This window comes from Plectropomus leopardus, chromosome 11, assembly GCF_026936395.1.
Source record: "Plectropomus leopardus strain MGB_pleo_1.0 chromosome 11, ASM2693639v1, whole genome shotgun sequence".
NCBI lineage: Eukaryota > Metazoa > Chordata > Actinopteri > Perciformes > Serranidae > Plectropomus > Plectropomus leopardus.
This window is the reverse complement of record NC_142186.1, coordinates 37,991,177-38,004,465: the sequence shown is the minus strand read 5'-3', so window position 1 is coordinate 38,004,465 and position 13,289 is coordinate 37,991,177. Positions and strand designations below refer to the sequence as shown.

The window sequence follows — 13,289 nt, the reverse complement described above, 5'->3', positions numbered from 1 at the left end:
TGAAAATATCCTGACCCAAAAAGGCCGGATGACGAATTACTGAAATTACTAGAAATCAATTTGACACCTAAACGATTTTATGTTTGATGGGAAATTTTACTTACAAATTAAAGGTACAGCCATGGGAAAGAAATTTGCCCCGGCTTATGCCAACATTTTCATGGCCTATTGGGAAGAGGAGGTTCTTTCAAAATGTGAGAAGAAGCCAACACATTACTTACGTTACCTGGATGATATATGGGGAATTTGGATGGGATCTGAACAAGAGTTTGAAGAATTTGTGAAAATTTTAAATTCCATGATCCGTCAATCAAGCTTAAAACAGAACTTAATAAGCAATCTATAGATTTTTTGGATACCACGGTATTTAAAGGACCAGATTTTCTCACAGATTTTAAATTGGATGTTAAGGTTTATTTTAAAGCCACAGATACACACGCGCTGCTTCATAAAAATAGCTTCCACCCAAAACACACCTTCAGGGGTTTAGTAAAATCGCAGATTCTTAGATTTAACCGTATTTGCACTAAAGAAGAATATTTCAGGGAAGCGGTGACTATTTTGTTTAAGGCCTTATGGAAAAGAGGATATTCTAGAACCTTTTTGAGGCATTGTCTAAAAACATATCAAGAAAAGAGAGAGAAGGATCATGGGAATTTAATTCCTCTCATTACAACATTTTCTTCAATTAGTAAGACTCTCAACACAAAATTTAAGGCTAATTTTGAGAACATGATAGGCCAAGAGGGAATAATTCCAAACTCAAGGGTTATCTCGGCATATAGAAGAAATAGAAATTTGTCGGACTTCTTGGTTCAGGCCAAGTTACCGTCTTTTGAATGTGGAGAAACCCCAGATGCTTGAAACACAATTCTCCAGACGGAAATTTATCAAAATGAGAAGGAAAAATCAGTTATCAGAATCCAACAAGGATTCAATCCGAAATCGAGAAATTGTATTTATGTTTTATTTTGTGTTAAGTGCGGAATTAAATATGTTGGAGAAACAAAAAATACACTGTCCACACGTATGACACAGCATAGATATAATGTAAGGAACAAAAAAGAAGTGGACACGCTTTTAGTTCAACATTTTTTGAAACATGGTTTAGCTGCTATGAGGATGGCTGGGTTACAAAGAGACATTAATTGGACGGATTGGGAACGAAAGAAGAGGAAAGGTATTGGATTTATTTATTGAGTACCAGGGAACCATTTGGGTTGAATATCAAGAACGATTAGAGTCATGTGGAGGTTATAGATTAACCCTGATCCCAATTAAGGCCCTAAACCTAACTCTATCCCTAACCTTAACCCCAACCCCAACCCTAACCTAACCCCAACCCCAACCCCTAACCCCAACCCCTAACCCCAACCCTAACCCCTAACCCTAACCCCAACCCTAAAACCTAAACCCCAACCCTAACCCCTAACCCCTAACCCTAACTCCTAACCCCAACCCCAACCCCTAACTCCTAACCCTAACCCCTAACCCTTAACACTAACCCTAACCCTAACCCAACATTAAAAGAATAAATAAATTAATAATCGATTTCATAGACGAAAACAAAAGAAAGATTATATTTATTACAATTGGCAAACATAGGGTTAAAAATTTGGTAGGGAAAGTTCATCTAAAAGTTATATTCTATTTAAAACCATAAACATGAATAATTGGGTTCATTATTAAAACATATAAATTAATGAATATTTCATTTGGCAAACATAGGGTTAAAGAATTTTGTGGGCAGGGCTATTGGTTTAAGTACTATATTTCATTTAAAAACACACTAAGTAAGGGCATAATTGGCTTTGCATAGAAGTGAATTGGGATAAATACATACAATTGGCAAATATAGGGTTAAAAATTTGGGGTGAGGAAAATTCATTCAAAGGGTATATTCTATTTCAAAACATAATAATAATTGGTTTCATAAAAACATAATCATAACTAATTGGGTTCATAAAACACATACATTATTAAAAATTTCATTTGGAAAACATAGGGTTAAAAAATTATGGGGTAGACCTATTCCTTTAAATATCATAATTCATTTACAAACACAATATATAACTCATTTCATTTCATTTGGAACACACAGGGTTAAAACAGAAGGGGTGGTAATCAAAAAACTAAAAGAAACTCAAGTAACATGTTAAATGCACAAAGCAAAACATTGCATGAAAAACAGAGGGTATAAATAGAGGGAGAGTGATAGGGAGCTCATTCTCTTGTTGAACACCAGACAGTCAACATCATAGGGAACACAGTCATTGCAGCTAACCAGCATAGTTTTCTGTGTGCCAGACCTGAGGAAGACCCGGGAAGGGTCGAAACGCTGCTTTTTTGGCACACCTTCCTTAGTTGTTCAGTTTTAGAACATTATAAGAGTTTTTTGTTTTTTCATTAAAAAATTAAAAATAACAAAAAATTCAAAACTTAAAAATAAATTAAAAAAGTTGTTTTTGGAAAACGCCATGGATGGCGGATGGACAGTTGTCCATTATGGGAGGGGCGCCGACCTGCCCGCCAGCCCAGATGGGACCAAGGTTTTGGACGCCCGCAGGGGGATGGACCGGGCACCACGCTCCCTTCTGGGAGGAGAGTCCCCACCCAACCCCAACCCCAACCCCAACCCCTAACCCTAACCCCAACCCCTAACCCTAACCCTACCCTAACCCTAACCCTAACCCTAACCCTAACCCTAACCCCCTAACCCTAACCCTAACCCTAACCCTAAACCTAAACCCTAACCCTAACCCTAACCCTAACCCTAACCCTAACCCTAACCCTAACCCTAACCCCTAACCCTAACCCTAACCCCTAACCCCTAACCCTAACCCTAACCCTAACCCTAACCCTAACCCTAACCCTAACCCTAACCCTAACCCTAACCCTAACCCTAACCCAACCCTAACCCTAACCCTAACCCTAACCCTAACCCTAACCCACTGTCCTAACTTCCTTCATCCTACCCCCTACCCTTACCCCAACCCTAACCCTAACCCCTGCCCCTACCCCTACCCCTAACCCCTACCCCTACCCCTACCCTAACCCTAACCCTAACCCCTGACCCTAACCCCAACCCCTATTGCCAGACCCATACCTCTCATGTAATGCTTAACCCTATATTGGACATCAAATTATATAAATAAGAAATTAATTGAGAAACAAATCCATTTACCCCTCTATAAAATATCAAACATAAATAAACCAATTTATTATAACCCCCTTTTCTTTGATAGACAAACTAATAAACAAATAAAATAAATATAATATAACAAAATAGAACAAATAAATAAACAAATAAATATAATATAATATAACATAATATAATACAATAAAATTAATAAATTATAAACAAATAAATCTGTTTTACAATCGTTGGGAATAAAGCTCCTGTTGGAGAGTGAGTTTGTTTGTTGTAAGGGAGCCACTGAGAGGTCCCAGACACGGGATGTGATGGATGGAGAGCATCGACTGTACCACGCCTTTCGTGACACAGCCCACACTTTCCTCATCCTAACCCCTAACCCTAACCCTAACCCTAACCCTAACCCTAACCCCTAACCCTAACCCTAACCCTAACCCTAACCCTAACCCTAACTAATAAACAAATAAAATAAATACAATATAACAGAATATAATAAAATAAAATAAATATATAAATAAATATAATATAATATAATATAATATAATATAATATAATATAATATAATATAATATAATATAATAAAATAAAAGTAATAAATAAATAAATCTGTTCTTTACAATCGTTGGGAATAAAGCTCCTGTTGGAGAGTTTGTTTGATGTAAGGGAGCCACTGAGAGGTCCCAGACACGGGATGTGATGGATGGAGAGAGCATGGGACTGTGCCACGCCTTCGGCGTGACACAGTCCACACTTCCCTCATCCTAACCCCTAACCCCTAACCCTAACCCTAACCCTTTTTCGCCAGACTATACTATTGCCTTGTTGGCCATTTTTGCGCCACGCTAATTTTTTAGGTTTTTCGCCATTGTTGGTTTTTATTTCCGCTCTGAATGACATTGCACGCCTCTGCAAGCTATTCTGTGTTGTTTTCAGCCATTTTTAGGAGCGTTCAAATGTTGACCTTTTGCGCCATACTATACTATTGCCTTGTTGGCCATTTTTATGCGCCACGCTAATTTTTAGGTTTTTCGCCATTGTTGGTTTTATTTCCACTCTGAATGACATTGCGCGCCTTCTGCAAGCTATTCTGTGTTGTTTTCAGCCATTTTAGGAGTGTTCAAATGTTGACCTTTTGCGCCATACTATACTATTGCCTCGTTGGCCATTTTTGCACCACGCTAATTTTTTAGGTTTTTCGCCATTGTTGGTTTTTATTTCCACTCTGAATGACATTGCGCGCCTCTACAAGCTATTCTATGTCATTTTCAGCCATTTTTAGGAGTGCTCAAATGTTGACCTTTTTTCGCCAGACTATACTATTGCCTCGTTGGCCATTTTTGCACCACGCTAATTTTTTAGGTTTTTCGCCATTGTTGGTTTTTATTTCCACTCTGAATGACATTGCGCGCCTCTACAAGCTATTCTATGTCGTTTTCAGTCATTTTCAGGAGCGTTCAAATGTTGACATTTTTCGCCAGACTATACTATTGCCTCGTTGGCCATGTTTGCGCCACGCTAATTTTTTAGGTTTTTCACCATTGTTGGTTTTTATTTCTACTCTGAATGACATTGCGTGCCGCTACAAGCTATTCTATGTCGTTTTCAGCCATTTTTAGGAGCGCTCAAATGTTAACCTTTTTCGCCAGACTATACTATTGCCTTGTTGGCCATTTTTGCGCCACGCTAATTTTTTAGGTTTTTCGCCATTGTTGGTTTTATTTCCACTCGCCATTTTTAGGAGCACTCAAATGTTGACCTTTTTCGCCATACTATACTATTGCCTTGTTGGCCATTTTTGCGCCACGCTAATTTTTTAGGTTTTTTGCCATTGTTGGTTTTTATTTCCACTCTGAATGACATTGCGCGCCTCTACAAGCTATTCTATGTCGTTTTCAGCCATTTTTAGGAGCGCACAAATGTTGACCTTTTTCGCCAGACTATACTATTGCCTTGTTGGCCATTTTTGCGCCACGCTAATTTTTTAGGTTTTTCGCCATTGTTGGTTTTTATTTCCACTCTGAATGACATTGCGCGCCTCTACAAGCTATTCTATGTCGTTTTCAGCCACTTTTAGGAGCGATCAAGTGTTGACCTTTTTTCCATACTATACTATTGCCTTGTTGGCCATTTTTGCGGCACGCTAATTTTTTAGGTTTTTCGCCATTGTTGGTTTTTATTTCCACTCTGAATGACATTGCGCGCCTCTGCAAGCTATTCTGTGTTGTTTTCAGCCATTTTTAGGAGCGTTCAAATGTTGACCTTTTGCGCCATACTATACTATTGCCTTGTTGGCCATTTTTGCGCCACGCTAATTTTTTAGGTTTTTCGCCATTGTTGGTTTTTATTTCCACTCTGAATGACATTGCGCACCTCTACAAGCTATTCTATGTCATTTTCAGCCATTTTTAGGAGCGCTCAAATGTTGACCTTTTTCGCCATACTATACTATTGCCTTGTTGGCCATTTTTGTGCCACGCTAATTTTTTAGGTTTTTCGCCATTGTTGGTTTTTATTTCCACTCTGAATGACATTGTGCGCCTCTACAAGCTATTCTATGTCGTTTTCAGCCATTTTCAGGAGCGTTCAAATGTTGACCTTTTTCGCCAGACTATACTATTGCCTTGTTGGCCATTTTTGTGCCACGCTAATTTTTTAGGTTTTTCGCCATTGTTGGTTTTTATTTCCACTCTGAATGACATTGCGCGCCTCTACAAGCTATTCTATGTCGTTTTCAGCCATTTTTAGGAGCGCTCAAATGTTGACCTTTTTCGCCATACTATACTATTGCCTTGTTGGCCATTTTTGCGCCACGCTAATTTTTTAGGTTTTTCGCCATTGTTGGTTTTATTTCCACTCTGAATGACATTGCGCGCCTCTACAAGCTATTCTATGTCGTTTTCAGCCATTTTTAGGAGCGCTCAAATGTTGACCTTTTTCGCCATACTATACTATTGCCTTGTTGGCCATTTTTGGGCCACGCTAATTTTTAGGTTTTTCGCCATTGTTGGTTTTTATTTCCACTCTGAATGACATTGCGCGCCTCTACAAGCTATTCTATGTCGTTTTCAGCCATTTTTAGGAGCGCTCAAATGTTGACCTTTTTCGCCATACTATACTATTGCCTTGTTGGCCATTTTTGCGCCACGCTAATTTTTTAGGTTTTTCGCCATTGTTGGTTTTTATTTCCACTCTGAATGACATTGCGCGCCTCTGCAAGCTATTCTGTGTTGTTTTCAGCCATTTTTAGGAGCGTTCAAATGTTGACCTTTTGCGCCATACTATACTATTGCCTTGTTGGCCATTTTTGCGCCACGCTAATTTTTTAGGTTTTTCGCCATTGTTGGTTTTTATTTCCACTCTGAATGACATTGCGCGCCTCTACAAGCTATTCTATGTCGTTTTCAGCCATTTTTAGGAGCGCTCAAATGTTGACCTTTTTCGCCATACTATACTATTGCCTTGTTGGCCATTTTTGCGCCACGCTAATTTTTTAGGTTTTTCGCCATTGTTGGTTTTTATTTCCACTCTGAATGACATTGCGCGCCTCTACAAGCTATTCTATGTCGTTTTCAGCCATTTTTAGGAGCGCTCAAATGTTAACCTTTTTCGCCATACTATACTATTGCCTTGTTGGCCATTTTTATGCCCACGCTAATTTTTTAGGTTTTCCGCCATTGTTGGTTTTATTTCCACTCTGAATGACATTGCGCGCCTCTACAAGCTATTCTATGTCGTTTTCAGCCATTTTTAGGAGCGCTCAAATGTTAACCTTTTTCGCCATACTATACTATTGCCTTGTTGGCCATTTTTGCGCCACGCTAATTTTTTAGGTTTTTCGCCATTGTTGGTTTTTATTTCCACTCTGAATGACATTGCGCGCCTCTACAAGCTATTCTATGTCGTTTTCAGCCATTTTTAGGAGCGCTCAAATGTTGACCTTTTTCGCCATACTATACTATTGCCTTGTTGGCCATTTTTGCGCCACGCTAATTTTTTAGGTTTTTCGCCATTGTTGGTTTTTATTTCCACTCTGAATGACATTGCGCGCCTCTACAAGCTATTCTGTGTGGTTTTCAGCCATTTTTAGGAGCGCTCAAATGTTGACCTTTTTCGCCATACTATACTATTGCCTTGTTGGCCATTTTTGCGCCACGCTAATTTTTTAGGTTTTTCGCCATTGTTGGTTTTTATTTCCACTCTGAATGACATTGCGCGCCTCTACAAGCTATTCTATGTCATTTTCAGCCATTTTTAGGAGCGCTCAAATGTTGACCTTTTTCGCCATACTATACTATTGCCTTGTTGGCCATTTTTGCGCCACGCTAATTTTTTAGGTTTTTCGCCATTGTTGGTTTTTATTTCCACTCTGAATGACATTGCGCGCCTCTACAAGCTATTCTATGTCGTTTTCAGCCATTTTTAGGAGCGCTCAAATGTTGACCTTTTTCGCCATACTATACTATTGCCTTGTTGGCCATTTTTGCGCCACGCTAATTTTTTAGGTTTTTCGCCATTGTTGGTTTTTATTTCCACTCTGAATGACATTGCGCGCCTCTACAAGCTATTCTATGTCGTTTTCAGCCATTTTTAGGAGCGTTCAAATGTTGACCTTTTTCGCCATACTATACTATTGCCTTGTTGGCCATTTTTGCGCCACGCTAATTTTTTAGGTTTTTCGCCATTGTTGGTTTTTATTTCCACTCTGAATGACATTGCGCGCCTCTACAAGCTATTCTATGTCGTTTTCAGCCATTTTTAGGAGCGCACAAATGTTGACCTTTTTCGCCAGACTATACTATTGCCTTGTTGGCCATTTTTGCGCCACGCTAATTTTTTAGGTTTTTCGCCATTGTTGGTTTTTATTTCCACTCTGAATGACATTGCGCGCCTCTGCAAGCTATTCTGTGTTGTTTTCAGCCATTTTTAGGAGCGTTCAAATGTTGACCTTTTGCGCCATACTATACTATTGCCTTGTTGGCCATTTTTGCGCCACGCTAATTTTTTAGGTTTTTCGCCATTGTTGGTTTTTATTTCCACTCTGAATGACATTGCGCACCTCTACAAGCTATTCTATGTCATTTTCAGCCATTTTTAGGAGCGCTCAAATGTTGACCTTTTTCGCCATACTATACTATTGCCTTGTTGGCCATTTTTGCGCCACGCTAATTTTTTAGGTTTTTCGCCATTGTTGGTTTTTATTTCCACTCTGAATGACATTGTGCGCCTCTACAAGCTATTCTATGTCGTTTTCAGCCATTTTCAGGAGCGTTCAAATGTTGACCTTTTTCGCCAGACTATACTATTGCCTTGTTGGCCATTTTTGCGCCACGCTAATTTTTTAGGTTTTTCGCCATTGTTGGTTTTTATTTCCACTCTGAATGACATTGTGCGCCTCTGCAAGCTATTCTATGTCGTTTTCAGCCATTTTCAGGAGCGTTCAAATGTTGACCTTTTTCGCCAGACTATACTATTGCCTTGTTGGCCATTTTTGCGCCACGCTAATTTTTTAGGTTTTTCGCCATTGTTGGTTTTATTTCCACTCTGAATGACATTGCGCGCCTTTACAAGCTATTCTATGTCGTTTTCAGCCATTTTCAGGGGCGCTCAAATGTTGACCTTTTTCGCCATACTATACTATTGCCTTGTTTGCCATTTTTGCGCCACGCTAATTTTTTAGGTTTTTCGCCATTGTTGGGGGTTTTTTCCACTCTGAATGACATTGCGCGTTTCTACAAGCTATTCTATGTCGTTTTCAGCCATTTTTAGGAGCGGTCAAATTTTGACCTTTTTCGCCATATTATACTATTGCCTATTGATTTTGTGATATATCATCTGATTTGTGGCCGTATGTCTCGGGTGGGACACTCGGGTGAAGAGTGGAGTGGAGTGGAGCTGTCAACTGATCACCACCTGGTGTTGAGTTGGATCAGGTGTTGGGGAAGGCTGCTGGACAGACCTGGTAAACCCAAGCATGTAGTAAGAGTAAGAGAGGAGGAGGTGAGAGGAGGAGAGCAGAGAGGAGGAGATGAGAGGAGGAGAGCAGAGAGGAGGAGATGAGAGGAGGAGAGCAGAGAGGAGGAGATGAGAGGAGGAGAGCAGAGAGAAACATCAGAGGAGAGCAGAGGATGCTGATGTTTCCTACCTGAGGATGTTGATGCAGCCGTTGCCGTTGGTGAGGAAGAACATGTCGTTGTCGTTGTTCCAGGAAATCTCGATCTGCTCCTCGGCCTTGGAGCGATGTGTCTTGGCGTCGATGAAGGTCACCACATCGTCTTTGTTCCCCACGGCGATGGTCTGACCGTCAGGACTCCAGCAGATGTTGATGTTCTCTCCTGAAACACACGAGGAGACTCGTGACTGTTACCTGAGATCATCTCCGATCAATGACTCCGAACATGAAAAGACTGACGGCGACATGTTGACTGATGGTCACATGTTCTGAATAACGATTTTTCTTTGTATTGATGAAGCAGCAGGAGGGAGCACAGCCTCCGTCAGTCAGTCGTAGAGGGCCTTGTTCAGCACGTGCTGTTTAGGACGTGTCCTTCAGGACGTGTCGCGTCCTGTTTAGGACGTGTCGTTTAGGACGTGTCGTTTAGGACGTGTCGTTTAGGACGCGTTGCTCAGGACGTGTAGTTCAGGGCGTGTTTTCGTGAAGTGTCTGGCTCTGAGGGTGCAGCTATGCTAACATGCTAACTTCATAAATCTCAAAGAATATTTCAGTTTGTCTTGATGGTTTTTGTCGGAGGTCACATCTCGCTCACCTCGAATCGACTTCGTCCAATTTGTAAAGAACAAACAGACTTCACGTAGAACGTCAGATTTGAATTCTCAGTTATTTTTATGTCGTCCTGCAAATAAATCAGAATGACTCCCTGTTTTTAAAATATTCCTCTCTCGGATTAAAAAGTTGACTCCTCCTGGGTGAGCTGAGCTCGTACCTTTTGTGTTGTCGGTGGCGATGCACTTGGTGGTGCGGACGTCCCAGATGCGGATGGTCTTGTCTCTGGACGCCGTGACGAACAGATCGGGGTTGGTCGGATGCCAGCAGAGCTGATCCACGCTGTCGCTGTGACCCCGGTAGTTATTCTCCTTCACCTGACGGACGGGGACACACACACACACACACACACACACACACACACACACACACACACACACACACACACACACACACACACACACACACACACACACACACACAGGCTTAGTGACATCTGGTGACATCACTGGTGACATCATCCATCAATGAGACCCATATTAACCCTTTGACTCCTCACAGAGGGGTGCTCAGGTAAACTGTGACATCAGCAGTGATCTGTAAACTGGTCAGTCCGTCAGAGGGGTTAATTTAAAACAGCTGAAAACACGAAGAACATCCAACACATTTAAAGAGGATTTAAAAAAACAACATATTAAAGAGATGTGAGTTGAAACAGTCAGATGTGACAGACAGGACGGCTGTTTCTCACAGAGCGACTGTGATACGTGACCTCTGTGTGTGTGTGTGTGTGTGTGTGTTTATTCAGATTGATCTGTTCTTGTGTTGGTCTTCATTCTTGAGTGATTATTTCGAGGTGTGTGTGGTGAATATTTGGGCAGAAATCTTGAATAATCATGTTTAAAATCAACTTTAATGATTTGCAAAATTCCTCTTTTTCAGACATGAAGACGTTTGTTCACTGAGTCGGTCCTCACGGCGTTCTGCTGCTGTTTTTCATGCTTTTATTTTGTTCTCTTATTTCATTTGACACTTTCCAAATAAAGATGGACCCAATTCTCCAGCAGGACAGGGACAGATCTAACATGTTCCCAAGACTCACCAGCCAGCAGGGAACGTTCCCACAACACCAACTAACATTACCTACAAGTCCCAATAATGTTTAAAGAAAACATTTTAATCTAATGTTCAACAAACGTTTTAAGGTGTAATCTTCACAGTATCTGCTGATTTTAATCAACTCAACCTTCAGCTCCAGAGATGAAGCAGGATCAAGGATCTTTGTAATTTCGTGTTTTAAACTTTATTTAAAAAGTGACCAATAAATCTACCTACGGCCCAAAAAATGTTGATTATATCAAATAAATGCTGACTGAGATGTAACGTTTGAGCTAAACACTGAATGAAAATGTAATGTGATATGTTAACAATCAAAAAGATTTAACATGTTCTGATGTTTCTGGAGAATATTAGCTGAACATTAAGAAGAACGTTCTGACAACTAAAATAAAACTTGCAGCTGAAAACATTAATGACACATTTGGTTACATTGTAACATTCTCAGAACGTTTTTAGAACCAAAAATTTCCAGCTGGGTCTCCGGCTCCGCACGCTGAAGCGGGCTGTGGACATGTCCGCGCGCTTGAGTGGGCTGTCCATGTCCGCGCGCTGGAGAGGGCTTTCACACATGTCCGCGCTAGACCGGGCAATCGGACAAGTCCGCGCGCTGGAGCGGACTGCCGCACATGTCCACACTGGAGTTGGAAAACATTGCAGGAGCGAGACAGTTTGTAAAACTGCTCTAGTGGAGCAGGCTGTCACACATTTTCGCGTTGGACCGGACTGTCCATGTCCGCGCGCTGGAGCGGTAATTAAAATTAAAATTAAAATTAAAATTAAAATTAAAATTAAAATTAAAATTAAACAAATCAGTGGGGTTACCACAGAACAACACAAAACAAAGAAATAATAAATCAGAATCTAACAAAAATTATAATTAAAGGGGCAGGTCGCACACTTAAGCTTAACAAAATATATCAATCAATAACTGCCCAAGCAGAACTTAAATATAACCAATCATAAACAAAAGGAAAGCTAAAGAAAACAAAACAAAACCCAAACCCAACAATGACCGAATTACATATAGAAAGTCTTTCAATTTAACCTAATTAACAAATTAATTACATCAGTAGCCAAAATCAGGATTAATCAAAAAAGAAAAAAAATACAAATTAACCCATACAACTAATCCAAAAGTAACAGAACGTAACCCGCACGTTTACACACACACACTTACACACACTTGTACATACAATATTTAAAATTGTGCTTCGCCCGTGGCGTGCGGCCAAGAGGCGGTGGAGACGAGCAGCAGCGGAGACAAAAACAGCAGCGGCCCCAATCAGCTGGTTACATTAACACCTAGCCAAGAAAAATGCTATTAGCATGGCTAAATGACTGAACATGATGCGGTGCGCGCTAGGAGACACGCATACCTTTTCGGTCACAGCCGGCACACACACAGACACACACGAGAGGAGGGAGGGAGAGAGAGGAGTTCGGGCTGCGACCAGCGTTTACCTGTGACCACGCTAGCATTAGCCAATTTAGTAGCATCAACCATACAGCAGAGACAGAGAGGACACTTACCACGGCCAACAAATGCAGCAGCACCTACACGGGGCACGGAGCAGCGCACAGGCAACCGCCCTACAACACAACACCGATGCTGTAAGCACATAAGCAGACACAAACAACCTGCGAGGTGAAGCAGCGTGCAGCCACACCTGTTGGCAGAGCGACCTCCGGCACGGAAGTGACGCGCCTGTGGTGACGGAGAGAGGCGCAAAAGGTAAAACTGGTGGGAGGAAGGCCGCTTTTATACCAGCCCACCTCATCACGGCCACCAGCTGCGCTCATTACCAGCAGCGGCAAATGACGGCGGATAAACACCTCTATGCTGTTACAATAGCATAAATCATTCATAAAAGTCATAAATTTTACCTTCTCCTGTGTCTTTCCTGGTGTCTCACTTGTGAAGTGTATGGTTGTTGTTGTTTTTTTTTTTTTGCTGCCATCTGCTGGAAGACTTTATGAAACACATCCTCTCAAATCTAAAACACAAAAAATAAAAAGATACTGCTTTAGCCATGATTTTAGAAATATTGAGGTCAAATATAAGTTCTGAGAAAATCCCTAACCCCTAATCCTAACCCATAACCCACAGAAATAAATACATAATTAAAATTGCAAAAAACATATATTAAGATTTCCACAGGGCTAAATGCTTTGTTAAAGGGTTATAAACAAATTGTTCATCATTTAAAATTCCCCAAAACAGAAATAAATAATTAAAATTACAAAGACAGAGATAAATAAATAATTAAAATTGCAAAAGAAACATAAATGGAGATT

General features: G+C 40.7%; 1 long non-coding RNA gene across 1 annotated transcript; it reads right to left on the bottom strand.

Annotated features, from left to right (window-relative positions):
* Positions 1–9,270: 9,270 nt before the first annotated feature.
* On the bottom strand, positions 9,271–12,718 carry LOC148188362 (uncharacterized). Its single transcript, XR_015778068.1, has 4 exons — positions 12,662–12,718; positions 12,525–12,584; positions 10,096–10,252; positions 9,271–9,486 (listed from the first exon to the last, which is right to left on the bottom strand). It is a non-coding gene; the product is annotated as an uncharacterized LOC148188362 (long non-coding RNA).
* Between the last annotated feature and the right edge of the window lie 571 nt (positions 12,719–13,289).